At 45.3% G+C, this 25,499-nt stretch overlaps 31 non-coding genes across 31 annotated transcripts; all 31 read left to right on the top strand.

The window, feature by feature from the left end:
- The first annotated feature begins 126 nt into the window (after positions 1-126).
- On the top strand, positions 127-199 carry TRNAM-CAU (transfer RNA methionine (anticodon CAU)). The gene has a single exon. It is a non-coding gene; the product is annotated as a tRNA-Met (tRNA).
- Positions 200-463: 264 nt separating this feature from the next.
- On the top strand, positions 464-536 carry TRNAM-CAU (transfer RNA methionine (anticodon CAU)). Its single transcript has one exon. It is a non-coding gene; the product is annotated as a tRNA-Met (tRNA).
- Positions 537-803: 267 nt separating this feature from the next.
- On the top strand, positions 804-876 carry TRNAM-CAU (transfer RNA methionine (anticodon CAU)). The gene has a single exon. It is a non-coding gene; the product is annotated as a tRNA-Met (tRNA).
- A 2,221-nt stretch (positions 877-3,097) lies between these two features.
- TRNAM-CAU (transfer RNA methionine (anticodon CAU)) lies at positions 3,098-3,170 on the top strand. The gene has a single exon. It is a non-coding gene; the product is annotated as a tRNA-Met (tRNA).
- A 265-nt stretch (positions 3,171-3,435) lies between these two features.
- TRNAM-CAU (transfer RNA methionine (anticodon CAU)) lies at positions 3,436-3,508 on the top strand. Its single transcript has one exon. It is a non-coding gene; the product is annotated as a tRNA-Met (tRNA).
- Positions 3,509-3,772: 264 nt separating this feature from the next.
- Positions 3,773-3,845, top strand: TRNAM-CAU (transfer RNA methionine (anticodon CAU)). The gene has a single exon. It is a non-coding gene; the product is annotated as a tRNA-Met (tRNA).
- Positions 3,846-4,109: 264 nt separating this feature from the next.
- On the top strand, positions 4,110-4,182 carry TRNAM-CAU (transfer RNA methionine (anticodon CAU)). Its single transcript has one exon. It is a non-coding gene; the product is annotated as a tRNA-Met (tRNA).
- Positions 4,183-4,449: 267 nt separating this feature from the next.
- On the top strand, positions 4,450-4,522 carry TRNAM-CAU (transfer RNA methionine (anticodon CAU)). The gene has a single exon. It is a non-coding gene; the product is annotated as a tRNA-Met (tRNA).
- A 2,221-nt stretch (positions 4,523-6,743) lies between these two features.
- TRNAM-CAU (transfer RNA methionine (anticodon CAU)) lies at positions 6,744-6,816 on the top strand. Its single transcript has one exon. It is a non-coding gene; the product is annotated as a tRNA-Met (tRNA).
- Positions 6,817-7,081: 265 nt separating this feature from the next.
- TRNAM-CAU (transfer RNA methionine (anticodon CAU)) lies at positions 7,082-7,154 on the top strand. Its single transcript has one exon. It is a non-coding gene; the product is annotated as a tRNA-Met (tRNA).
- Positions 7,155-7,418: 264 nt separating this feature from the next.
- Positions 7,419-7,491, top strand: TRNAM-CAU (transfer RNA methionine (anticodon CAU)). The gene has a single exon. It is a non-coding gene; the product is annotated as a tRNA-Met (tRNA).
- Positions 7,492-9,712: 2,221 nt separating this feature from the next.
- Positions 9,713-9,785, top strand: TRNAM-CAU (transfer RNA methionine (anticodon CAU)). Its single transcript has one exon. It is a non-coding gene; the product is annotated as a tRNA-Met (tRNA).
- A 265-nt stretch (positions 9,786-10,050) lies between these two features.
- TRNAM-CAU (transfer RNA methionine (anticodon CAU)) lies at positions 10,051-10,123 on the top strand. The gene has a single exon. It is a non-coding gene; the product is annotated as a tRNA-Met (tRNA).
- Positions 10,124-10,387: 264 nt separating this feature from the next.
- Positions 10,388-10,460, top strand: TRNAM-CAU (transfer RNA methionine (anticodon CAU)). Its single transcript has one exon. It is a non-coding gene; the product is annotated as a tRNA-Met (tRNA).
- Positions 10,461-10,724: 264 nt separating this feature from the next.
- On the top strand, positions 10,725-10,797 carry TRNAM-CAU (transfer RNA methionine (anticodon CAU)). Its single transcript has one exon. It is a non-coding gene; the product is annotated as a tRNA-Met (tRNA).
- A 2,221-nt stretch (positions 10,798-13,018) lies between these two features.
- Positions 13,019-13,091, top strand: TRNAM-CAU (transfer RNA methionine (anticodon CAU)). Its single transcript has one exon. It is a non-coding gene; the product is annotated as a tRNA-Met (tRNA).
- A 265-nt stretch (positions 13,092-13,356) lies between these two features.
- Positions 13,357-13,429, top strand: TRNAM-CAU (transfer RNA methionine (anticodon CAU)). The gene has a single exon. It is a non-coding gene; the product is annotated as a tRNA-Met (tRNA).
- Positions 13,430-13,693: 264 nt separating this feature from the next.
- Positions 13,694-13,766, top strand: TRNAM-CAU (transfer RNA methionine (anticodon CAU)). Its single transcript has one exon. It is a non-coding gene; the product is annotated as a tRNA-Met (tRNA).
- A 264-nt stretch (positions 13,767-14,030) lies between these two features.
- On the top strand, positions 14,031-14,103 carry TRNAM-CAU (transfer RNA methionine (anticodon CAU)). Its single transcript has one exon. It is a non-coding gene; the product is annotated as a tRNA-Met (tRNA).
- Positions 14,104-14,370: 267 nt separating this feature from the next.
- TRNAM-CAU (transfer RNA methionine (anticodon CAU)) lies at positions 14,371-14,443 on the top strand. Its single transcript has one exon. It is a non-coding gene; the product is annotated as a tRNA-Met (tRNA).
- Positions 14,444-16,664: 2,221 nt separating this feature from the next.
- On the top strand, positions 16,665-16,737 carry TRNAM-CAU (transfer RNA methionine (anticodon CAU)). Its single transcript has one exon. It is a non-coding gene; the product is annotated as a tRNA-Met (tRNA).
- Positions 16,738-17,002: 265 nt separating this feature from the next.
- TRNAM-CAU (transfer RNA methionine (anticodon CAU)) lies at positions 17,003-17,075 on the top strand. The gene has a single exon. It is a non-coding gene; the product is annotated as a tRNA-Met (tRNA).
- Positions 17,076-17,339: 264 nt separating this feature from the next.
- On the top strand, positions 17,340-17,412 carry TRNAM-CAU (transfer RNA methionine (anticodon CAU)). The gene has a single exon. It is a non-coding gene; the product is annotated as a tRNA-Met (tRNA).
- A 2,221-nt stretch (positions 17,413-19,633) lies between these two features.
- On the top strand, positions 19,634-19,706 carry TRNAM-CAU (transfer RNA methionine (anticodon CAU)). The gene has a single exon. It is a non-coding gene; the product is annotated as a tRNA-Met (tRNA).
- A 265-nt stretch (positions 19,707-19,971) lies between these two features.
- On the top strand, positions 19,972-20,044 carry TRNAM-CAU (transfer RNA methionine (anticodon CAU)). The gene has a single exon. It is a non-coding gene; the product is annotated as a tRNA-Met (tRNA).
- A 264-nt stretch (positions 20,045-20,308) lies between these two features.
- On the top strand, positions 20,309-20,381 carry TRNAM-CAU (transfer RNA methionine (anticodon CAU)). Its single transcript has one exon. It is a non-coding gene; the product is annotated as a tRNA-Met (tRNA).
- A 264-nt stretch (positions 20,382-20,645) lies between these two features.
- TRNAM-CAU (transfer RNA methionine (anticodon CAU)) lies at positions 20,646-20,718 on the top strand. The gene has a single exon. It is a non-coding gene; the product is annotated as a tRNA-Met (tRNA).
- Positions 20,719-22,939: 2,221 nt separating this feature from the next.
- TRNAM-CAU (transfer RNA methionine (anticodon CAU)) lies at positions 22,940-23,012 on the top strand. Its single transcript has one exon. It is a non-coding gene; the product is annotated as a tRNA-Met (tRNA).
- Positions 23,013-23,277: 265 nt separating this feature from the next.
- On the top strand, positions 23,278-23,350 carry TRNAM-CAU (transfer RNA methionine (anticodon CAU)). Its single transcript has one exon. It is a non-coding gene; the product is annotated as a tRNA-Met (tRNA).
- A 264-nt stretch (positions 23,351-23,614) lies between these two features.
- TRNAM-CAU (transfer RNA methionine (anticodon CAU)) lies at positions 23,615-23,687 on the top strand. The gene has a single exon. It is a non-coding gene; the product is annotated as a tRNA-Met (tRNA).
- Positions 23,688-23,951: 264 nt separating this feature from the next.
- Positions 23,952-24,024, top strand: TRNAM-CAU (transfer RNA methionine (anticodon CAU)). Its single transcript has one exon. It is a non-coding gene; the product is annotated as a tRNA-Met (tRNA).
- The last annotated feature ends 1,475 nt before the right edge of the window (positions 24,025-25,499 follow it).

Below are 25,499 nucleotides of genomic sequence, written 5' to 3'. Positions count from 1 at the left end.
TTGCCAAATACCAAAGAACCAATTGGGGCTAGCTGCGTTTTATTTGAATATTTCTATCTGGACTTTGTGAGTAGCGTGGTCTCAAATCATGCTCTCCACCAGGTTATCCAAAGAGCCTCCAACGGAGCCTTCTTAGCGCAGTAGGCAGCGCGTCAGTCTCATAATCTGAAGGTCCTGAGTTCGAGCCTCAGAGAGGGCACAAGTGTTTTTTGTTTCAGCAAATTCAATTGGACATATCCTTTCTAAACATGAAGAGGAGCATGATGTTCAGTAGACCGCAACGCGGTCCTTGTGAATCACAGGATTGGATTCTTTACTGACGCAGAAAAGAAATATGATCGCAAAATACCATAGAACCAATGGGGCTAGCTGCATTTTATTTTAATATTTCTATCTGGACTGTGTGAGTAGCGTTGTCTCAGATCTGGTCCTCCACCAAGTTCTCCAAAAATACTCCAGCAGAGCCTTCTTAGCGCAGTAGGCAGCGCGTCAGTCTCATAATCTGAAGGTCCTGAGTTCGAGCCTCAGAGAGGGCACAAGTGTTTTTTGTGTTTCAGCAAATTCAATTGGACATATCCTTTCTAAACATGAAGAGGAGCATGATGTTCAGTAGACCGCAACGCGGTCCTTGTGAATCACAGGATTGGATTCTTTACTGACGCAGAAAAGAAATATGATTGCCAAATACCAAAGAACCAATTGGGGCTAGCTGCGTTTTATTTGAATATTTCTATCTGGACTTTGTGAGTAGCGTGGTCTCAAATCATGCTCTCCACCAGGTTATCCAAAGAGCCTCCAACGGAGCCTTCTTAGCGCAGTAGGCAGCGCGTCAGTCTCATAATCTGAAGGTCCTGAGTTCGAGCCTCAGAGAGGGCACAAGTGTTTTTTGTTTCAGCAAATTCAATTGGACATATCCTTTCTAAACATGAAGAGGAGCATGATGTTCAGTAGACCGCAACGCGGTCCTTGTGAATCACAGGATTGGATTCTTTACTGACGCAGAAAATAAATATGATCGCAAAATACCATAGAACCAATGGGGCTAGCTGCATTTTATTTGAATATTTCTATCTGCACTTTGTGAGTAGCGTGGTCTTGGATCTGTTTCTCCACCAGGTTCTCCAAACATACTCCAGCCGAACCTGCTTAGTGCAGTAGGCAGCGCGTCAGTCTCATAATTTGAAGGTCCTGAGTTCTTTCCTCAGAGAAGGCAGGCCTCTTATGTTTCAGGTAATAACTTTTCAAAAACGTTGACAGAATGAGTACAATGTTTGGTATTTTGCAAATGTAAGCAGTCCCTGTGCAAACTTTCTGGCCCTGTGTTCCCACGCCTTCTCCTTGTGCCTTCCAGAGCCCATCAGGTGCACTATGAACTAATGGCAAAACATGGTTGTGCATATAAGGTTGATGCCGCACGAACCCTGCTATGGTTTTTCATATTAATAAGCCTCCGTGCAGTGTCCATCGCCGCCCTAGTGGCGTTATGGCTCTGTAGTTGGTCCGGATAAGCCCAGGGTACCCAGGCCGTAATCTGTAAAGGAAAGAAAAAGGTAAGTGGGGCCAACCAGTGGGGAAAAGAGGGGTCAGTTCAAACAAACAGGTTCTTTCGAATAGAGGTGGGGCAGTTTAAAATGATAAGGTTGCTGGTTGGGATAGCATGGGCGCATACTGATAGAGCCAACGTAGGTCTTTGAGCAAAGATTCAGGAAATAAGGATGGTACATTTTATGGTGTTAGATGCAGTGGGGCAGGTTTACATGAGGGCAGTTTCAGAGAATGAGCAAGTATTTCAAAATGTATTTTCTGGCTGTGTGAGGGACTTGAGAGGTCTTCAAGCAGACCCTTGGAGTATGTTTAAAGTCTCTCACAAAATAAACTCTAGAAAAGACAGGTGGGGCACCCAAGCCTAGCGGCCAAATAGTGAGGCGACTGCATGAAAGGCAAATGCGAAAAGAGGCAAAGAGGGGTAGCACAAGGGGATGCAGCCAATTTCGACACTTCTGTTTCTGGTGATTGTCTTGCCCCTGTGCCCACGAAAGGCTCTGGGGAACGCAGGCACAGTTGCGGCTCAGGCATGGACAGTCTGCAAGGCCCTCCTTCGGCATAATAAAAGTGCCCTTGTGAGCCTGGCTGTGTTTAAATCACACAGCAGGGAATGCAGCTTTCAACTTTCCCTCACTGGCCACGAACGGCCACGAACGGCCAGGTTCTATAGACCAAAAAGCTAGGAGGAACCCTGGCCACTTTTAAATGAGGGTGGGTTTTGAACTACAGTTCCTTCAGGAGCAAAGCCTGGATTGGCCTTCCTGGATGTTCCTGTGGCCCGCTGGATGCTTTAATGGGCTGGATAAAGCGTTCTGGAGGATGGAATCCTCTTGGGTTCAGTCTGGGAACTTCTGGGAGTTCATCTGCATAACCCAGCCCCGTCCACCCTTCTTGACCTGGCCGGCAGTTACCTTGCTCTGTTACTAGAGGGCGCGTTTGGACTCTCTTCATGAACCGTGTGCCTCACAGGTGTGATAATGATGTAGTTTGGGGTTTGTTTTTGTGGCATGCTACCTGTCACCAGCCGCAAGCAGATCAGCATGAGATCTGATGTCAAATAACAGCATAACAAACTGTGACATAATACAAACCTGACATAAGCGATGTAAGCAGCGAGTATAACGAAACCGGCTGAACGCACACAAGAAAACTAAATGATGGAAGTGGAAACACATAATTAATCATGCATATATATATAGGAAAGGAGCAAAACTCTCTGCAAATGGGAAAAAAAGCGACCTGCTTACAAAAGGGACTTTGGGGGAGGAGAATTAAAAACTGGTAAGAAAAAAGGGCTGAAAAGAGTTAGGTATATATCCAGCGAGGGAGGGGTTGGAAGTTTGTGGCATCTTACCTGTTTTGGAGCATATCAAAATAACTAGCTCAAAATTCAAGCATCGAAGGATGGGACTCTTGATTGATGAATGGAAGACATCTGAAGTACAAAACACTATACATTCAAGTGAAGCTTTTCAGATGGATCGTATTCTCTCTGGAGTTTTGAGTGTGGAGTTGTGTCACATAATCTTCATCAACAAATCATAAAATCGCAGCCTTCTTAGCGCAGTAGGCAGCGCGTCAGTCTCATAATCTGAAGGTCCTGAGTTCGAGCCTCAGAGAGGGCACAAGTGTTTTTTGTTTCAACAAATACAATTGGACATATTTTTTCTAAACATGAAGAGGAGCATGATGTTCAGTAGACCGCAACGCGGTCCTTGTGAATCACAGGATTGGATTCTTTACTGACGCAGAAAAGAAATATGATTGCCAAATACCAAAGAACCAATTGGGGCTAGCTGCGTTTTATTTGAATATTTCTATCTGGACTTTGTGAGTAGCGTGGTCTCAAATCATGCTCTCCACCAGGTTATCCAAAGAGCCTCCAACGGAGCCTTCTTAGCGCAGTAGGCAGCGCGTCAGTCTCATAATCTGAAGGTCCTGAGTTCGAGCCTCAGAGAGGGCACAAGTGTTTTTTGTTTCAGCAAATTCAATTGGACATATCCTTTCTAAACATGAAGAGGAGAATGATGTTCAGTAGACCGCAACGCGGTCCTTGTGAATCACAGGATTGGATTCTTTACTGACGCAGAAAAGAAATATGATCGCAAAATACCATAGAACCAATGGGGCTAGCTGCATTTTATTTTAATATTTCTATCTGGACTGTGTGAGTAGCGTTGTCTCAGATCTGGTTCTCCACCAAGTTCTCCAAAAATACTCCAGCAGAGCCTTCTTAGCGCAGTAGGCAGCGCGTCAGTCTCATAATCTGAAGGTCCTGAGTTCGAGCCTCAGAGAGGGCACAAGTGTTTTTTGTTTCAGCAAATTCAATTGGACATATCCTTTCTAAACATGAAGAGGAGCATGATGTTCAGTAGACCGCAACGCGGTCCTTGTGAATCACAGGATTGGATTCTTTACTGACGCAGAAAAGAAATATGATCGCAAAATACCATAGAACCAATGGGGCTAGCTGCATTTTATTTTAATATTTCTATCTGGACTGTGTGAGTAGCGTTGTCTCAGATCTGGTCCTCCACCAAGTTCTCCAAAAATACTCCAGCAGAGCCTTCTTAGCGCAGTAGGCAGCGCGTCAGTCTCATAATCTGAAGGTCCTGAGTTCGAGCCTCAGAGAGGGCACAAGTGTTTTTTGTGTTTCAGCAAATTCAATTGGACATATCCTTTCTAAACATGAAGAGGAGCATGATGTTCAGTAGACCGCAACGCGGTCCTTGTGAATCACAGGATTGGATTCTTTACTGACGCAGAAAAGAAATATGATTGCCAAATACCAAAGAACCAATTGGGGCTAGCTGCGTTTTATTTGAATATTTCTATCTGGACTTTGTGAGTAGCGTGGTCTCAAATCATGCTCTCCACCAGGTTATCCAAAGAGCCTCCAACGGAGCCTTCTTAGCGCAGTAGGCAGCGCGTCAGTCTCATAATCTGAAGGTCCTGAGTTCGAGCCTCAGAGAGGGCACAAGTGTTTTTTGTTTCAGCAAATTCAATTGGACATATCCTTTCTAAACATGAAGAGGAGCATGATGTTCAGTAGACCGCAACGCGGTCCTTGTGAATCACAGGATTGGATTCTTTACTGACGCAGAAAATAAATATGATCGCAAAATACCATAGAACCAATGGGGCTAGCTGCATTTTATTTGAATATTTCTATCTGCACTTTGTGAGTAGCGTGGTCTTGGATCTGTTTCTCCACCAGGTTCTCCAAACATACTCCAGCCGAACCTGCTTAGTGCAGTAGGCAGCGCGTCAGTCTCATAATTTGAAGGTCCTGAGTTCTTTCCTCAGAGAAGGCAGGCCTCTTATGTTTCAGGTAATAACTTTTCAAAAACGTTGACAGAATGAGTACAATGTTTGGTATTTTGCAAATGTAAGCAGTCCCTGTGCAAACTTTCTGGCCCTGTGTTCCCACGCCTTCTCCTTGTGCCTTCCAGAGCCCATCAGGTGCACTATGAACTAATGGCAAAACATGGTTGTGCATATAAGGTTGATGCCGCACGAACCCTGCTATGGTTTTTCATATTAATAAGCCTCCGTGCAGTGTCCATCGCCGCCCTAGTGGCGTTATGGCTCTGTAGTTGGTCCGGATAAGCCCAGGGTACCCAGGCCGTAATCTGTAAAGGAAAGAAAAAGGTAAGTGGGGCCAACCAGTGGGGAAAAGAGGGGTCAGTTCAAACAAACAGGTTCTTTCGAATAGAGGTGGGGCAGTTTAAAATGATAAGGTTGCTGGTTGGGATAGCATGGGCGCATACTGATAGAGCCAACGTAGGTCTTTGAGCAAAGATTCAGGAAATAAGGATGGTACATTTTATGGTGTTAGATGCAGTGGGGCAGGTTTACATGAGGGCAGTTTCAGAGAATGAGCAAGTATTTCAAAATGTATTTTCTGGCTGTGTGAGGGACTTGAGAGGTCTTCAAGCAGACCCTTGGAGTATGTTTAAAGTCTCTCACAAAATAAACTCTAGAAAAGACAGGTGGGGCACCCAAGCCTAGCGGCCAAATAGTGAGGCGACTGCATGAAAGGCAAATGCGAAAAGAGGCAAAGAGGGGTAGCACAAGGGGATGCAGCCAATTTCGACACTTCTGTTTCTGGTGATTGTCTTGCCCCTGTGCCCACGAAAGGCTCTGGGGAACGCAGGCACAGTTGCGGCTCAGGCATGGACAGTCTGCAAGGCCCTCCTTCGGCATAATAAAAGTGCCCTTGTGAGCCTGGCTGTGTTTAAATCACACAGCAGGGAATGCAGCTTTCAACTTTCCCTCACTGGCCACGAACGGCCACGAACGGCCAGGTTCTATAGACCAAAAAGCTAGGAGGAACCCTGGCCACTTTTAAATGAGGGTGGGTTTTGAACTACAGTTCCTTCAGGAGCAAAGCCTGGATTGGCCTTCCTGGATGTTCCTGTGGCCCGCTGGATGCTTTAATGGGCTGGATAAAGCGTTCTGGAGGATGGAATCCTCTTGGGTTCAGTCTGGGAACTTCTGGGAGTTCATCTGCATAACCCAGCCCCGTCCACCCTTCTTGACCTGGCCGGCAGTTACCTTGCTCTGTTACTAGAGGGCGCGTTTGGACTCTCTTCATGAACCGTGTGCCTCACAGGTGTGATAATGATGTAGTTTGGGGTTTGTTTTTGTGGCATGCTACCTGTCACCAGCCGCAAGCAGATCAGCATGAGATCTGATGTCAAATAACAGCATAACAAACTGTGACATAATACAAACCTGACATAAGCGATGTAAGCAGCGAGTATAACGAAACCGGCTGAACGCACACAAGAAAACTAAATGATGGAAGTGGAAACACATAATTAATCATGCATATATATATAGGAAAGGAGCAAAACTCTCTGCAAATGGGAAAAAAAGCGACCTGCTTACAAAAGGGACTTTGGGGGAGGAGAATTAAAAACTGGTAAGAAAAAAGGGCTGAAAAGAGTTAGGTATATATCCAGCGAGGGAGGGGTTGGAAGTTTGTGGCATCTTACCTGTTTTGGAGCATATCAAAATAACTAGCTCAAAATTCAAGCATCGAAGGATGGGACTCTTGATTGATGAATGGAAGACATCTGAAGTACAAAACACTATACATTCAAGTGAAGCTTTTCAGATGGATCGTATTCTCTCTGGAGTTTTGAGTGTGGAGTTGTGTCACATAATCTTCATCAACAAATCATAAAATCGCAGCCTTCTTAGCGCAGTAGGCAGCGCGTCAGTCTCATAATCTGAAGGTCCTGAGTTCGAGCCTCAGAGAGGGCACAAGTGTTTTTTGTTTCAGCAAATTCAATTGGACATATCCTTTCTAAACATGAAGAGGAGCATGATGTTCAGTAGACCGCAACGCGGTCCTTGTGAATCACAGGATTGGATTCTTTACTGACGCAGAAAAGAAATATGATTGCCAAATACCAAAGAACCAATTGGGGCTAGCTGCGTTTTATTTGAATATTTCTATCTGGACTTTGTGAGTAGCGTGGTCTCAAATCATGCTCTCCACCAGGTTATCCAAAGAGCCTCCAACGGAGCCTTCTTAGCGCAGTAGGCAGCGCGTCAGTCTCATAATCTGAAGGTCCTGAGTTCGAGCCTCAGAGAGGGCACAAGTGTTTTTTGTTTCAGCAAATTCAATTGGACATATCCTTTCTAAACATGAAGAGGAGCATGATGTTCAGTAGACCGCAACGCGGTCCTTGTGAATCACAGGATTGGATTCTTTACTGACGCAGAAAAGAAATATGATCGCAAAATACCATAGAACCAATGGGGCTAGCTGCATTTTATTTTAATATTTCTATCTGGACTGTGTGAGTAGCGTTGTCTCAGATCTGGTCCTCCACCAAGTTCTCCAAAAATACTCCAGCAGAGCCTTCTTAGCGCAGTAGGCAGCGCGTCAGTCTCATAATCTGAAGGTCCTGAGTTCGAGCCTCAGAGAGGGCACAAGTGTTTTTTGTTTCAGCAAATTCAATTGGACATATCCTTTCTAAACATGAAGAGGAGCATGATGTTCAGTAGACCGCAACGCGGTCCTTGTGAATCACAGGATTGGATTCTTTACTGACGCAGAAAATAAATATGATCGCAAAATACCATAGAACCAATGGGGCTAGCTGCATTTTATTTGAATATTTCTATCTGCACTTTGTGAGTAGCGTGGTCTTGGATCTGTTTCTCCACCAGGTTCTCCAAACATACTCCAGCCGAACCTGCTTAGTGCAGTAGGCAGCGCGTCAGTCTCATAATTTGAAGGTCCTGAGTTCTTTCCTCAGAGAAGGCAGGCCTCTTACGTTTCAGGTAATAACTTTTCAAAAACGTTGACAGAATGAGTACAATGTTTGGTATTTTGCAAATGTAAGCAGTCCCTGTGCAAACTTTCTGGCCCTGTGTTCCCACGCCTTCTCCTTGTGCCTTCCAGAGCCCATCAGGTGCACTATGAACTAATGGCAAAACATGGTTGTGCATATAAGGTTGATGCCGCACGAACCCTGCTATGGTTTTTCATATTAATAAGCCTCCGTGCAGTGTCCATCGCCGCCCTAGTGGCGTTATGGCTCTGTAGTTGGTCCGGATAAGCCCAGGGTACCCAGGCCGTAATCTGTAAAGGAAAGAAAAAGGTAAGTGGGGCCAACCAGTGGGGAAAAGAGGGGTCAGTTCAAACAAACAGGTTCTTTCGAATAGAGGTGGGGCAGTTTAAAATGATAAGGTTGCTGGTTGGGATAGCATGGGCGCATACTGATAGAGCCAACGTAGGTCTTTGAGCAAAGATTCAGGAAATAAGGATGGTACATTTTATGGTGTTAGATGCAGTGGGGCAGGTTTACATGAGGGCAGTTTCAGAGAATGAGCAAGTATTTCAAAATGTATTTTCTGGCTGTGTGAGGGACTTGAGAGGTCTTCAAGCAGACCCTTGGAGTATGTTTAAAGTCTCTCACAAAATAAACTCTACAAAAGACAGGTGGGGCACCCAAGCCTAGCGGCCAAATAGTGAGGCGACTGCATGAAAGGCAAATGCGAAAAGAGGCAAAGAGGGGTAGCACAAGGGGATGCAGCCAATTTCGACACTTCTGTTTCTGGTGATTGTCTTGCCCCTGTGCCCACGAAAGGCTCTGGGGAACGCAGGCACAGTTGCGGCTCAGGCATGGACAGTCTGCAAGGCCCTCCTTCGGCATAATAAAAGTGCCCTTGTGAGCCTGGCTGTGTTTAAATCACACAGCAGGGAATGCAGCTTTCAACTTTCCCTCACTGGCCACGAACGGCCACGAACGGCCAGGTTCTATAGACCAAAAAGCTAGGAGGAACCCTGGCCACTTTTAAATGAGGGTGGGTTTTGAACTACAGTTCCTTCAGGAGCAAAGCCTGGATTGGCCTTCCTGGATGTTCCTGTGGCCCGCTGGATGCTTTAATGGGCTGGATAAAGCGTTCTGGAGGATGGAATCCTCTTGGGTTCAGTCTGGGAACTTCTGGGAGTTCATCTGCATAACCCAGCCCCGTCCACCCTTCTTGACCTGGCCGGCAGTTACCTTGCTCTGTTACTAGAGGGCGCGTTTGGACTCTCTTCATGAACCGTGTGCCTCACAGGTGTGATAATGATGTAGTTTGGGGTTTGTTTTTGTGGCATGCTACCTGTCACCAGCCGCAAGCAGATCAGCATGAGATCTGATGTCAAATAACAGCATAACAAACTGTGACATAATACAAACCTGACATAAGCGATGTAAGCAGCGAGTATAACGAAACCGGCTGAACGCACACAAGAAAACTAAATGATGGAAGTGGAAACACATAATTAATCATGCATATATATATAGGAAAGGAGCAAAACTCTCTGCAAATGGGAAAAAAAGCGACCTGCTTACAAAAGGGACTTTGGGGGAGGAGAATTAAAAACTGGTAAGAAAAAAGGGCTGAAAAGAGTTAGGTATATATCCAGCGAGGGAGGGGTTGGAAGTTTGTGGCATCTTACCTGTTTTGGAGCATATCAAAATAACTAGCTCAAAATTCAAGCATCGAAGGATGGGACTCTTGATTGATGAATGGAAGACATCTGAAGTACAAAACACTATACATTCAAGTGAAGCTTTTCAGATGGATCGTATTCTCTCTGGAGTTTTGAGTGTGGAGTTGTGTCACATAATCTTCATCAACAAATCATAAAATCGCAGCCTTCTTAGCGCAGTAGGCAGCGCGTCAGTCTCATAATCTGAAGGTCCTGAGTTCGAGCCTCAGAGAGGGCACAAGTGTTTTTTGTTTCAACAAATACAATTGGACATATTTTTTCTAAACATGAAGAGGAGCATGATGTTCAGTAGACCGCAACGCGGTCCTTGTGAATCACAGGATTGGATTCTTTACTGACGCAGAAAAGAAATATGATTGCCAAATACCAAAGAACCAATTGGGGCTAGCTGCGTTTTATTTGAATATTTCTATCTGGACTTTGTGAGTAGCGTGGTCTCAAATCATGCTCTCCACCAGGTTATCCAAAGAGCCTCCAACGGAGCCTTCTTAGCGCAGTAGGCAGCGCGTCAGTCTCATAATCTGAAGGTCCTGAGTTCGAGCCTCAGAGAGGGCACAAGTGTTTTTTGTTTCAGCAAATTCAATTGGACATATCCTTTCTAAACATGAAGAGGAGAATGATGTTCAGTAGACCGCAACGCGGTCCTTGTGAATCACAGGATTGGATTCTTTACTGACGCAGAAAAGAAATATGATCGCAAAATACCATAGAACCAATGGGGCTAGCTGCATTTTATTTTAATATTTCTATCTGGACTGTGTGAGTAGCGTTGTCTCAGATCTGGTTCTCCACCAAGTTCTCCAAAAATACTCCAGCAGAGCCTTCTTAGCGCAGTAGGCAGCGCGTCAGTCTCATAATCTGAAGGTCCTGAGTTCGAGCCTCAGAGAGGGCACAAGTGTTTTTTGTTTCAGCAAATTCAATTGGACATATCCTTTCTAAACATGAAGAGTAGCATGATGTTCAGTAGACCGCAACGCGGTCCTTGTGAATCAGAGGATTGGATTCTTTACTGACGCAGAAAAGAAATATGATCGCAAAATACCATAGAACCAATGGGGCTAGCTGCATTTTATTTTAATATTTCTATCTGGACTGTGTGAGTAGCGTTGTCTCAGATCTGGTCCTCCACCAAGTTCTCCAAAAATACTCCAGCAGAGCCTTCTTAGCGCAGTAGGCAGCGCGTCAGTCTCATATTCTGAAGGTCCTGAGTTCGAGCCTCAGAGAGGGCACAAGTGTTTTTTGTTTCAGCAAATTCAATTGGACATATCCTTTCTAAACATGAAGAGTAGCATGATGTTCAGTAGACCGCAACGCGGTCCTTGTGAATCAGAGGATTGGATTCTTTACTGACGCAGAAAAGAAATATGATCGCAAAATACCATAGAACCAATGGGGCTAGCTGCATTTTATTTGAATATTTCTATCTGCACTTTGTGAGTAGCGTGGTCTTGGATCTGTTTCTCCACCAGGTTCTCCAAACATACTCCAGCCGAACCTGCTTAGTGCAGTAGGCAGCGCGTCAGTCTCATAATTTGAAGGTCCTGAGTTCTTTCCTCAGAGAAGGCAGGCCTCTTATGTTTCAGGTAATAACTTTTCAAAAACGTTGACAGAATGAGTACAATGTTTGGTATTTTGCAAATGTAAGCAGTCCCTGTGCAAACTTTCTGGCCCTGTGTTCCCACGCCTTCTCCTTGTGCCTTCCAGAGCCCATCAGGTGCACTATGAACTAATGGCAAAACATGGTTGTGCATATAAGGTTGATGCCGCACGAACCCTGCTATGGTTTTTCATATTAATAAGCCTCCGTGCAGTGTCCATCGCCGCCCTAGTGGCGTTATGGCTCTGTAGTTGGTCCGGATAAGCCCAGGGTACCCAGGCCGTAATCTGTAAAGGAAAGAAAAAGGTAAGTGGGGCCAACCAGTGGGGAAAAGAGGGGTCAGTTCAAACAAACAGGTTCTTTCGAATAGAGGTGGGGCAGTTTAAAATGATAAGGTTGCTGGTTGGGATAGCATGGGCGCATACTGATAGAGCCAACGTAGGTCTTTGAGCAAAGATTCAGGAAATAAGGATGGTACATTTTATGGTGTTAGATGCAGTGGGGCAGGTTTACATGAGGGCAGTTTCAGAGAATGAGCAAGTATTTCAAAATGTATTTTCTGGCTGTGTGAGGGACTTGAGAGGTCTTCAAGCAGACCCTTGGAGTATGTTTAAAGTCTCTCACAAAATAAACTCTAGAAAAGACAGGTGGGGCACCCAAGCCTAGCGGCCAAATAGTGAGGCGACTGCATGAAAGGCAAATGCGAAAAGAGGCAAAGAGGGGTAGCACAAGGGGATGCAGCCAATTTCGACACTTCTGTTTCTGGTGATTGTCTTGCCCCTGTGCCCACGAAAGGCTCTGGGGAACGCAGGCACAGTTGCGGCTCAGGCATGGACAGTCTGCAAGGCCCTCCTTCGGCATAATAAAAGTGCCCTTGTGAGCCTGGCTGTGTTTAAATCACACAGCAGGGAATGCAGCTTTCAACTTTCCCTCACTGGCCACGAACGGCCACGAACGGCCAGGTTCTATAGACCAAAAAGCTAGGAGGAACCCTGGCCACTTTTAAATGAGGGTGGGTTTTGAACTACAGTTCCTTCAGGAGCAAAGCCTGGATTGGCCTTCCTGGATGTTCCTGTGGCCCGCTGGATGCTTTAATGGGCTGGATAAAGCGTTCTGGAGGATGGAATCCTCTTGGGTTCAGTCTGGGAACTTCTGGGAGTTCATCTGCATAACCCAGCCCCGTCCACCCTTCTTGACCTGGCCGGCAGTTACCTTGCTCTGTTACTAGAGGGCGCGTTTGGACTCTCTTCATGAACCGTGTGCCTCACAGGTGTGATAATGATGTAGTTTGGGGTTTGTTTTTGTGGCATGCTACCTGTCACCAGCCGCAAGCAGATCAGCATGAGATCTGATGTCAAATAACAGCATAACAAACTGTGACATAATACAAACCTGACATAAGCGATGTAAGCAGCGAGTATAACGAAACCGGCTGAACGCACACAAGAAAACTAAATGATGGAAGTGGAAACACATAATTAATCATGCATATATATATAGGAAAGGAGCAAAACTCTCTGCAAATGGGAAAAAAAGCGACCTGCTTACAAAAGGGACTTTGGGGGAGGAGAATTAAAAACTGGTAAGAAAAAAGGGCTGAAAAGAGTTAGGTATATATCCAGCGAGGGAGGGGTTGGAAGTTTGTGGCATCTTACCTGTTTTGGAGCATATCAAAATAACTAGCTCAAAATTCAAGCATCGAAGGATGGGACTCTTGATTGATGAATGGAAGACATCTGAAGTACAAAACACTATACATTCAAGTGAAGCTTTTCAGATGGATCGTATTCTCTCTGGAGTTTTGAGTGTGGAGTTGTGTCACATAATCTTCATCAACAAATCATAAAATCGCAGCCTTCTTAGCGCAGTAGGCAGCGCGTCAGTCTCATAATCTGAAGGTCCTGAGTTCGAGCCTCAGAGAGGGCACAAGTGTTTTTTGTTTCAACAAATACAATTGGACATATTTTTTCTAAACATGAAGAGGAGCATGATGTTCAGTAGACCGCAACGCGGTCCTTGTGAATCACAGGATTGGATTCTTTACTGACGCAGAAAAGAAATATGATTGCCAAATACCAAAGAACCAATTGGGGCTAGCTGCGTTTTATTTGAATATTTCTATCTGGACTTTGTGAGTAGCGTGGTCTCAAATCATGCTCTCCACCAGGTTATCCAAAGAGCCTCCAACGGAGCCTTCTTAGCGCAGTAGGCAGCGCGTCAGTCTCATAATCTGAAGGTCCTGAGTTCGAGCCTCAGAGAGGGCACAAGTGTTTTTTGTTTCAGCAAATTCAATTGGACATATCCTTTCTAAACATGAAGAGGAGAATGATGTTCAGTAGACCGCAACGCGGTCCTTGTGAATCACAGGATTGGATTCTTTACTGACGCAGAAAAGAAATATGATCGCAAAATACCATAGAACCAATGGGGCTAGCTGCATTTTATTTTAATATTTCTATCTGGACTGTGTGAGTAGCGTTGTCTCAGATCTGGTTCTCCACCAAGTTCTCCAAAAATACTCCAGCAGAGCCTTCTTAGCGCAGTAGGCAGCGCGTCAGTCTCATAATCTGAAGGTCCTGAGTTCGAGCCTCAGAGAGGGCACAAGTGTTTTTTGTTTCAGCAAATTCAATTGGACATATCCTTTCTAAACATGAAGAGGAGCATGATGTTCAGTAGACCGCAACGCGGTCCTTGTGAATCACAGGATTGGATTCTTTACTGACGCAGAAAAGAAATATGATCGCAAAATACCATAGAACCAATGGGGCTAGCTGCATTTTATTTTAATATTTCTATCTGGACTGTGTGAGTAGCGTTGTCTCAGATCTGGTCCTCCACCAAGTTCTCCAAAAATACTCCAGCAGAGCCTTCTTAGCGCAGTAGGCAGCGCGTCAGTCTCATAATCTGAAGGTCCTGAGTTCGAGCCTCAGAGAGGGCACAAGTGTTTTTTGTGTTTCAGCAAATTCAATTGGACATATCCTTTCTAAACATGAAGAGGAGCATGATGTTCAGTAGACCGCAACGCGGTCCTTGTGAATCACAGGATTGGATTCTTTACTGACGCAGAAAAGAAATATGATTGCCAAATACCAAAGAACCAATTGGGGCTAGCTGCGTTTTATTTGAATATTTCTATCTGGACTTTGTGAGTAGCGTGGTCTCAAATCATGCTCTCCACCAGGTTATCCAAAGAGCCTCCAACGGAGCCTTCTTAGCGCAGTAGGCAGCGCGTCAGTCTCATAATCTGAAGGTCCTGAGTTCGAGCCTCAGAGAGGGCACAAGTGTTTTTTGTTTCAGCAAATTCAATTGGACATATCCTTTCTAAACATGAAGAGGAGCATGATGTTCAGTAGACCGCAACGCGGTCCTTGTGAATCACAGGATTGGATTCTTTACTGACGCAGAAAATAAATATGATCGCAAAATACCATAGAACCAATGGGGCTAGCTGCATTTTATTTGAATATTTCTATCTGCACTTTGTGAGTAGCGTGGTCTTGGATCTGTTTCTCCACCAGGTTCTCCAAACATACTCCAGCCGAACCTGCTTAGTGCAGTAGGCAGCGCGTCAGTCTCATAATTTGAAGGTCCTGAGTTCTTTCCTCAGAGAAGGCAGGCCTCTTATGTTTCAGGTAATAACTTTTCAAAAACGTTGACAGAATGAGTACAATGTTTGGTATTTTGCAAATGTAAGCAGTCCCTGTGCAAACTTTCTGGCCCTGTGTTCCCACGCCTTCTCCTTGTGCCTTCCAGAGCCCATCAGGTGCACTATGAACTAATGGCAAAACATGGTTGTGCATATAAGGTTGATGCCGCACGAACCCTGCTATGGTTTTTCATATTAATAAGCCTCCGTGCAGTGTCCATCGCCGCCCTAGTGGCGTTATGGCTCTGTAGTTGGTCCGGATAAGCCCAGGGTACCCAGGCCGTAATCTGTAAAGGAAAGAAAAAGGTAAGTGGGGCCAACCAGTGGGGAAAAGAGGGGTCAGTTCAAACAAACAGGTTCTTTCGAATAGAGGTGGGGCAGTTTAAAATGATAAGGTTGCTGGTTGGGATAGCATGGGCGCATACTGATAGAGCCAACGTAGGTCTTTGAGCAAAGATTCAGGAAATAAGGATGGTACATTTTATGGTGTTAGATGCAGTGGGGCAGGTTTACATGAGGGCAGTTTCAGAGAATGAGCAAGTATTTCAAAATGTATTTTCTGGCTGTGTGAGGGACTTGAGAGGTCTTCAAGCAGACCCTTGGAGTATGTTTAAAGTCTCTCACAAAATAAACTCTAGAAAAGACAGGTGGGGCACCCAAGCCTAGCGGCCAAATAGTGAGGCGACTGCATGAAAGGCAAATGCGAAAAGAGGCAAAGAGGGGTAGCACAAGGGGATGCAGCCAATTTCGACACTTCTGTTTCTGGTGATTGTCTTGCCCCTGTGCCCACGAAAGGCTCTGGGGAACGCAGGCACAGTTGCGGCTCAGGCATGGACAGTCTGCAAGGCCCTCCTTCGGCATAATAAAAGTGCCCTTGTGAGCCTGGCTGTGTTTAAATCACACAGCAGGGAATGCAGCTTTCAACTTTCCCTCACTGGCCACGAACGGCCACGAACGGCCAGGTTCTATAGACCAAAAAGCTAGGAGGAACCCTGGCCACTTTTAAATGAGGGTGGGTTTTGAACTACAGTTCCTTCAGGAGCAAAGCCTGGATTGGCCTTCCTGGATGTTCCTGTGGCCCGCTGGATGCTTTAATGGGCTGGATAAAGCGTTCTGGAGGATGGAATCCTCTTGGGTTCAGTCTGGGAACTTCTGGGAGTTCATCTGCATAACCCAGCCCCGTCCACCCTTCTTGACCTGGCCGGCAGTTACCTTGCTCTGTTACTAGAGGGCGCGTTTGGACTCTCTTCATGAACCGTGTGCCTCACAGGTGTGATAATGATGTAGTTTGGGGTTTGTTTTTGTGGCATGCTACCTGTCACCAGCCGCAAGCAGATCAGCATGAGATCTGATGTCAAATAACAGCATAACAAACTGTGACATAATACAAACCTGACATAAGCGATGTAAGCAGCGAGTATAACGAAACCGGCTGAACGCACACAAGAAAACTAAATGATGGAAGTGGAAACACATAATTAATCATGCATATATATATAGGAAAGGAGCAAAACTCTCTGCAAATGGGAAAAAAAGCGACCTGCTTACAAAAGGGACTTTGGGGGAGGAGAATTAAAAACTGGTAAGAAAAAAGGGCTGAAAAGAGTTAGGTATATATCCAGCGAGGGAGGGGTTGGAAGTTTGTGGCATCTTACCTGTTTTGGAGCATATCAAAATAACTAGCTCAAAATTCAAGCATCGAAGGATGGGACTCTTGATTGATGAATGGAAGACATCTGAAGTACAAAACACTATACATTCAAGTGAAGCTTTTCAGATGGATCGTATTCTCTCTGGAGTTTTGAGTGTGGAGTTGTGTCACATAATCTTCATCAACAAATCATAAAATCGCAGCCTTCTTAGCGCAGTAGGCAGCGCGTCAGTCTCATAATCTGAAGGTCCTGAGTTCGAGCCTCAGAGAGGGCACAAGTGTTTTTTGTTTCAGCAAATTCAATTGGACATATCCTTTCTAAACATGAAGAGGAGCATGATGTTCAGTAGACCGCAACGCGGTCCTTGTGAATCACAGGATTGGATTCTTTACTGACGCAGAAAAGAAATATGATTGCCAAATACCAAAGAACCAATTGGGGCTAGCTGCGTTTTATTTGAATATTTCTATCTGGACTTTGTGAGTAGCGTGGTCTCAAATCATGCTCTCCACCAGGTTATCCAAAGAGCCTCCAACGGAGCCTTCTTAGCGCAGTAGGCAGCGCGTCAGTCTCATAATCTGAAGGTCCTGAGTTCGAGCCTCAGAGAGGGCACAAGTGTTTTTTGTTTCAGCAAATTCAATTGGACATATCCTTTCTAAACATGAAGAGGAGCATGATGTTCAGTAGACCGCAACGCGGTCCTTGTGAATCACAGGATTGGATTCTTTACTGACGCAGAAAAGAAATATGATCGCAAAATACCATAGAACCAATGGGGCTAGCTGCATTTTATTTTAATATTTCTATCTGGACTGTGTGAGTAGCGTTGTCTCAGATCTGGTCCTCCACCAAGTTCTCCAAAAATACTCCAGCAGAGCCTTCTTAGCGCAGTAGGCAGCGCGTCAGTCTCATAATCTGAAGGTCCTGAGTTCGAGCCTCAGAGAGGGCACAAGTGTTTTTTGTTTCAGCAAATTCAATTGGACATATCCTTTCTAAACATGAAGAGGAGCATGATGTTCAGTAGACCGCAACGCGGTCCTTGTGAATCACAGGATTGGATTCTTTACTGACGCAGAAAATAAATATGATCGCAAAATACCATAGAACCAATGGGGCTAGCTGCATTTTATTTGAATATTTCTATCTGCACTTTGTGAGTAGCGTGGTCTTGGATCTGTTTCTCCACCAGGTTCTCCAAACATACTCCAGCCGAACCTGCTTAGTGCAGTAGGCAGCGCGTCAGTCTCATAATTTGAAGGTCCTGAGTTCTTTCCTCAGAGAAGGCAGGCCTCTTATGTTTCAGGTAATAACTTTTCAAAAACGTTGACAGAATGAGTACAATGTTTGGTATTTTGCAAATGTAAGCAGTCCCTGTGCAAACTTTCTGGCCCTGTGTTCCCACGCCTTCTCCTTGTGCCTTCCAGAGCCCATCAGGTGCACTATGAACTAATGGCAAAACATGGTTGTGCATATAAGGTTGATGCCGCACGAACCCTGCTATGGTTTTTCATATTAATAAGCCTCCGTGCAGTGTCCATCGCCGCCCTAGTGGCGTTATGGCTCTGTAGTTGGTCCGGATAAGCCCAGGGTACCCAGGCCGTAATCTGTAAAGGAAAGAAAAAGGTAAGTGGGGCCAACCAGTGGGGAAAAGAGGGGTCAGTTCAAACAAACAGGTTCTTTCGAATAGAGGTGGGGCAGTTTAAAATGATAAGGTTGCTGGTTGGGATAGCATGGGCGCATACTGATAGAGCCAACGTAGGTCTTTGAGCAAAGATTCAGGAAATAAGGATGGTACATTTTATGGTGTTAGATGCAGTGGGGCAGGTTTACATGAGGGCAGTTTCAGAGAATGAGCAAGTATTTCAAAATGTATTTTCTGGCTGTGTGAGGGACTTGAGAGGTCTTCAAGCAGACCCTTGGAGTATGTTTAAAGTCTCTCACAAAATAAACTCTAGAAAAGACAGGTGGGGCACCCAAGCCTAGCGGCCAAATAGTGAGGCGACTGCATGAAAGGCAAATGCGAAAAGAGGCAAAGAGGGGTAGCACAAGGGGATGCAGCCAATTTCGACACTTCTGTTTCTGGTGATTGTCTTGCCCCTGTGCCCACGAAAGGCTCTGGGGAACGCAGGCACAGTTGCGGCTCAGGCATGGACAGTCTGCAAGGCCCTCCTTCGGCATAATAAAAGTGCCCTTGTGAGCCTGGCTGTGTTTAAATCACACAGCAGGGAATGCAGCTTTCAACTTTCCCTCACTGGCCACGAACGGCCACGAACGGCCAGGTTCTATAGACCAAAAAGCTAGGAGGAACCCTGGCCACTTTTAAATGAGGGTGGGTTTTGAACTACAGTTCCTTCAGGAGCAAAGCCTGGATTGGCCTTCCTGGATGTTCCTGTGGCCCGCTGGATGCTTTAATGGGCTGGATAAAGCGTTCTGGAGGATGGAATCCTCTTGGGTTCAGTCTGGGAACTTCTGGGAGTTCATCTGCATAACCCAGCCCCGTCCACCCTTCTTGACCTGGCCGGCAGTTACCTTGCTCTGTTACTAGAGGGCGCGTTTGGACTCTCTTCATGAACCGTGTGCCTCACAGGTGTGATAATGATGTAGTTTGGGGTTTGTTTTTGTGGCATGCTACCTGTCACCAGCCGCAAGCAGATCAGCATGAGATCTGATGTCAAATAACAGCATAACAAACTGTGACATAATACAAACCTGACATAAGCGATGTAAGCAGCGAGTATAACGAAACCGGCTGAACGCACACAAGAAAACTAAATGATGGAAGTGGAAACACATAATTAATCATGCATATATATATAGGAAAGGAGCAAAACTCTCTGCAAATGGGAAAAAAAGCGACCTGCTTACAAAAGGGACTTTGGGGGAGGAGAATTAAAAACTGGTAAGAAAAAAGGGCTGAAAAGAGTTAGGTATATATCCAGCGAGGGAGGGGTTGGAAGTTTGTGGCATCTTACCTGTTTTGGAGCATATCAAAATAACTAGCTCAAAATTCAAGCATCGAAGGATGGGACTCTTGATTGATGAATGGAAGACATCTGAAGTACAAAACACTATACATTCAAGTGAAGCTTTTCAGATGGATCGTATTCTCTCTGGAGTTTTGAGTGTGGAGTTGTGTCACATAATCTTCATCAACAAATCATAAAATCGCAGCCTTCTTAGCGCAGTAGGCAGCGCGTCAGTCTCATAATCTGAAGGTCCTGAGTTCGAGCCTCAGAGAGGGCACAAGTGTTTTTTGTTTCAACAAATACAATTGGACATATTTTTTCTAAACATGAAGAGGAGCATGATGTTCAGTAGACCGCAACGCGGTCCTTGTGAATCACAGGATTGGATTCTTTACTGACGCAGAAAAGAAATATGATTGCCAAATACCAAAGAACCAATTGGGGCTAGCTGCGTTTTATTTGAATATTTCTATCTGGACTTTGTGAGTAGCGTGGTCTCAAATCATGCTCTCCACCAGGTTATCCAAAGAGCCTCCAACGGAGCCTTCTTAGCGCAGTAGGCAGCGCGTCAGTCTCATAATCTGAAGGTCCTGAGTTCGAGCCTCAGAGAGGGCACAAGTGTTTTTTGTTTCAGCAAATTCAATTGGACATATCCTTTCTAAACATGAAGAGGAGAATGATGTTCAGTAGACCGCAACGCGGTCCTTGTGAATCACAGGATTGGATTCTTTACTGACGCAGAAAAGAAATATGATCGCAAAATACCATAGAACCAATGGGGCTAGCTGCATTTTATTTTAATATTTCTATCTGGACTGTGTGAGTAGCGTTGTCTCAGATCTGGTTCTCCACCAAGTTCTCCAAAAATACTCCAGCAGAGCCTTCTTAGCGCAGTAGGCAGCGCGTCAGTCTCATAATCTGAAGGTCCTGAGTTCGAGCCTCAGAGAGGGCACAAGTGTTTTTTGTTTCAGCAAATTCAATTGGACATATCCTTTCTAAACATGAAGAGTAGCATGATGTTCAGTAGACCGCAACGCGGTCCTTGTGAATCAGAGGATTGGATTCTTTACTGACGCAGAAAAGAAATATGATCGCAAAATACCATAGAACCAATGGGGCTAGCTGCATTTTATTTTAATATTTCTATCTGGACTGTGTGAGTAGCGTTGTCTCAGATCTGGTCCTCCACCAAGTTCTCCAAAAATACTCCAGCAGAGCCTTCTTAGCGCAGTAGGCAGCGCGTCAGTCTCATATTCTGAAGGTCCTGAGTTCGAGCCTCAGAGAGGGCACAAGTGTTTTTTGTTTCAGCAAATTCAATTGGACATATCCTTTCTAAACATGAAGAGTAGCATGATGTTCAGTAGACCGCAACGCGGTCCTTGTGAATCAGAGGATTGGATTCTTTACTGACGCAGAAAAGAAATATGATCGCAAAATACCATAGAACCAATGGGGCTAGCTGCATTTTATTTGAATATTTCTATCTGCACTTTGTGAGTAGCGTGGTCTTGGATCTGTTTCTCCACCAGGTTCTCCAAACATACTCCAGCCGAACCTGCTTAGTGCAGTAGGCAGCGCGTCAGTCTCATAATTTGAAGGTCCTGAGTTCTTTCCTCAGAGAAGGCAGGCCTCTTATGTTTCAGGTAATAACTTTTCAAAAACGTTGACAGAATGAGTACAATGTTTGGTATTTTGCAAATGTAAGCAGTCCCTGTGCAAACTTTCTGGCCCTGTGTTCCCACGCCTTCTCCTTGTGCCTTCCAGAGCCCATCAGGTGCACTATGAACTAATGGCAAAACATGGTTGTGCATATAAGGTTGATGCCGCACGAACCCTGCTATGGTTTTTCATATTAATAAGCCTCCGTGCAGTGTCCATCGCCGCCCTAGTGGCGTTATGGCTCTGTAGTTGGTCCGGATAAGCCCAGGGTACCCAGGCCGTAATCTGTAAAGGAAAGAAAAAGGTAAGTGGGGCCAACCAGTGGGGAAAAGAGGGGTCAGTTCAAACAAACAGGTTCTTTCGAATAGAGGTGGGGCAGTTTAAAATGATAAGGTTGCTGGTTGGGCTAGCATGGGCGCATACTGATAGAGCCAACGTAGGTCTTTGAGCAAAGATTCAGGAAATAAGGATGGTACATTTTATGGTGTTAGATGCAGTGGGGCAGGTTTACATGAGGGCAGTTTCAGAGAATGAGCAAGTATTTCAAAATGTATTTTCTGGCTGTGTGAGGGACTTGAGAGGTCTTCAAGCAGACCCTTGGAGTATGTTTAAAGTCTCTCACAAAATAAACTCTAGAAAAGACAGGTGGGGCACCCAAGCCTAGCGGCCAAATAGTGAGGCGACTGCATGAAAGGCAAATGCGAAAAGAGGCAAAGAGGGGTAGCACAAGGGGATGCAGCCAATTTCGACACTTCTGTTTCTGGTGATTGTCTTGCCCCTGTGCCCACGAAAGGCTCTGGGGAACGCAGGCACAGTTGCGGCTCAGGCATGGACAGTCTGCAAGGCCCTCCTTCGGCATAATAAAAGTGCCCTTGTGAGCCTGGCTGTGTTTAAATCACACAGCAGGGAATGCAGCTTTCAACTTTCCCTCACTGGCCACGAACGGCCACGAACGGCCAGGTTCTATAGACCAAAAAGCTAGGAGGAACCCTGGCCACTTTTAAATGAGGGTGGGTTTTGAACTACAGTTCCTTCAGGAGCAAAGCCTGGATTGGCCTTCCTGGATGTTCCTGTGGCCCGCTGGATGCTTTAATGGGCTGGATAAAGCGTTCTGGAGGATGGAATCCTCTTGGGTTCAGTCTGGGAACTTCTGGGAGTTCATCTGCATAACCCAGCCCCGTCCACCCTTCTTGACCTGGCCGGCAGTTACCTTGCTCTGTTACTAGAGGGCGCGTTTGGACTCTCTTCATGAACCGTGTGCCTCACAGGTGTGATAATGATGTAGTTTGGGGTTTGTTTTTGTGGCATGCTACCTGTCACCAGCCGCAAGCAGATCAGCATGAGATCTGATGTCAAATAACAGCATAACAAACTGTGACATAATACAAACCTGACATAAGCGATGTAAGCAGCGAGTATAACGAAACCGGCTGAACGCACACAAGAAAACTAAATGATGGAAGTGGAAACACATAATTAATCATGCATATATATATAGGAAAGGAGCAAAACTCTCTGCAAATGGGAAAAAAAGCGACCTGCTTACAAAAGGGACTTTGGGGGAGGAGAATTAAAAACTGGTAAGAAAAAAGGGCTGAAAAGAGTTAGGTATATATCCAGCGAGGGAGGGGTTGGAAGTTTGTGGCATCTTACCTGTTTTGGAGCATATCAAAATAACTAGCTCAAAATTCAAGCATCGAAGGATGGGACTCTTGATTGATGAATGGAAGACATCTGAAGTACAAAACACTATACATTCAAGTGAAGCTTTTCAGATGGATCGTATTCTCTCTGGAGTTTTGAGTGTGGAGTTGTGTCACATAATCTTCATCAACAAATCATAAAATCGCAGCCTTCTTAGCGCAGTAGGCAGCGCGTCAGTCTCATAATCTGAAGGTCCTGAGTTCGAGCCTCAGAGAGGGCACAAGTGTTTTTTGTTTCAACAAATACAATTGGACATATTTTTTCTAAACATGAAGAGGAGCATGATGTTCAGTAGACCGCAACGCGGTCCTTGTGAATCACAGGATTGGATTCTTTACTGACGCAGAAAAGAAATATGATTGCCAAATACCAAAGAACCAATTGGGGCTAGCTGCGTTTTATTTGAATATTTCTATCTGGACTTTGTGAGTAGCGTGGTCTCAAATCATGCTCTCCACCAGGTTATCCAAAGAGCCTCCAACGGAGCCTTCTTAGCGCAGTAGGCAGCGCGTCAGTCTCATAATCTGAAGGTCCTGAGTTCGAGCCTCAGAGAGGGCACAAGTGTTTTTTGTTTCAGCAAATTCAATTGGACATATCCTTTCTAAACATGAAGAGGAGAATGATGTTCAGTAGACCGCAACGCGGTCCTTGTGAATCACAGGATTGGATTCTTTACTGACGCAGAAAAGAAATATGATCGCAAAATACCATAGAACCAATGGGGCTAGCTGCATTTTATTTTAATATTTCTATCTGGACTGTGTGAGTAGCGTTGTCTCAGATCTGGTTCTCCACCAAGTTCTCCAAAAATACTCCAGCAGAGCCTTCTTAGCGCAGTAGGCAGCGCGTCAGTCTCATAATCTGAAGGTCCTGAGTTCGAGCCTCAGAGAGGGCACAAGTGTTTTTTGTTTCAGCAAATTCAATTGGACATATCCTTTCTAAACATGAAGAGTAGCATGATGTTCAGTAGACCGCAACGCGGTCCTTGTGAATCAGAGGATTGGATTCTTTACTGACGCAGAAAAGAAATATGATCGCAAAATACCATAGAACCAATGGGGCTAGCTGCATTTTATTTTAATATTTCTATCTGGACTGTGTGAGTAGCGTTGTCTCAGATCTGGTCCTCCACCAAGTTCTCCAAAAATACTCCAGCAGAGCCTTCTTAGCGCAGTAGGCAGCGCGTCAGTCTCATATTCTGAAGGTCCTGAGTTCGAGCCTCAGAGAGGGCACAAGTGTTTTTTGTTTCAGCAAATTCAATTGGACATATCCTTTCTAAACATGAAGAGTAGCATGATGTTCAGTAGACCGCAACGCGGTCCTTGTGAATCAGAGGATTGGATTCTTTACTGACGCAGAAAAGAAATATGATCGCAAAATACCATAGAACCAATGGGGCTAGCTGCATTTTATTTGAATATTTCTATCTGCACTTTGTGAGTAGCGTGGTCTTGGATCTGTTTCTCCACCAGGTTCTCCAAACATACTCCAGCCGAACCTGCTTAGTGCAGTAGGCAGCGCGTCAGTCTCATAATTTGAAGGTCCTGAGTTCTTTCCTCAGAGAAGGCAGGCCTCTTATGTTTCAGGTAATAACTTTTCAAAAACGTTGACAGAATGAGTACAATGTTTGGTATTTTGCAAATGTAAGCAGTCCCTGTGCAAACTTTCTGGCCCTGTGTTCCCACGCCTTCTCCTTGTGCCTTCCAGAGCCCATCAGGTGCACTATGAACTAATGGCAAAACATGGTTGTGCATATAAGGTTGATGCCGCACGAACCCTGCTATGGTTTTTCATATTAATAAGCCTCCGTGCAGTGTCCATCGCCGCCCTAGTGGCGTTATGGCTCTGTAGTTGGTCCGGATAAGCCCAGGGTACCCAGGCCGTAATCTGTAAAGGAAAGAAAAAGGTAAGTGGGGCCAACCAGTGGGGAAAAGAGGGGTCAGTTCAAACAAACAGGTTCTTTCGAATAGAGGTGGGGCAGTTTAAAATGATAAGGTTGCTGGTTGGGATAGCATGGGCGCATACTGATAGAGCCAACGTAGGTCTTTGAGCAAAGATTCAGGAAATAAGGATGGTACATTTTATGGTGTTAGATGCAGTGGGGCAGGTTTACATGAGGGCAGTTTCAGAGAATGAGCAAGTATTTCAAAATGTATTTTCTGGCTGTGTGAGGGACTTGAGAGGTCTTCAAGCAGACCCTTGGAGTATGTTTAAAGTCTCTCACAAAATAAACTCTAGAAAAGACAGGTGGGGCACCCAAGCCTAGCGGCCAAATAGTGAGGCGACTGCATGAAAGGCAAATGCGAAAAGAGGCAAAGAGGGGTAGCACAAGGGGATGCAGCCAATTTCGACACTTCTGTTTCTGGTGATTGTCTTGCCCCTGTGCCCACGAAAGGCTCTGGGGAACGCAGGCACAGTTGCGGCTCAGGCATGGACAGTCTGCAAGGCCCTCCTTCGGCATAATAAAAGTGCCCTTGTGAGCCTGGCTGTGTTTAAATCACACAGCAGGGAATGCAGCTTTCAACTTTCCCTCACTGGCCACGAACGGCCACGAACGGCCAGGTTCTATAGACCAAAAAGCTAGGAGGAACCCTGGCCACTTTTAAATGAGGGTGGGTTTTGAACTACAGTTCCTTCAGGAGCAAAGCCTGGATTGGCCTTCCTGGATGTTCCTGTGGCCCGCTGGATGCTTTAATGGGCTGGATAA

Source organism: Ambystoma mexicanum, chromosome 4p, assembly GCF_040938575.1.
Source record: "Ambystoma mexicanum isolate Mex_15411 chromosome 4p, UKY_AmexF1_1, whole genome shotgun sequence".
NCBI lineage: Eukaryota > Metazoa > Chordata > Amphibia > Caudata > Ambystomatidae > Ambystoma > Ambystoma mexicanum.
The sequence above is the reverse complement of the archived record's forward strand: the minus strand, read 5'-3'. Positions and strand labels throughout refer to the sequence as shown.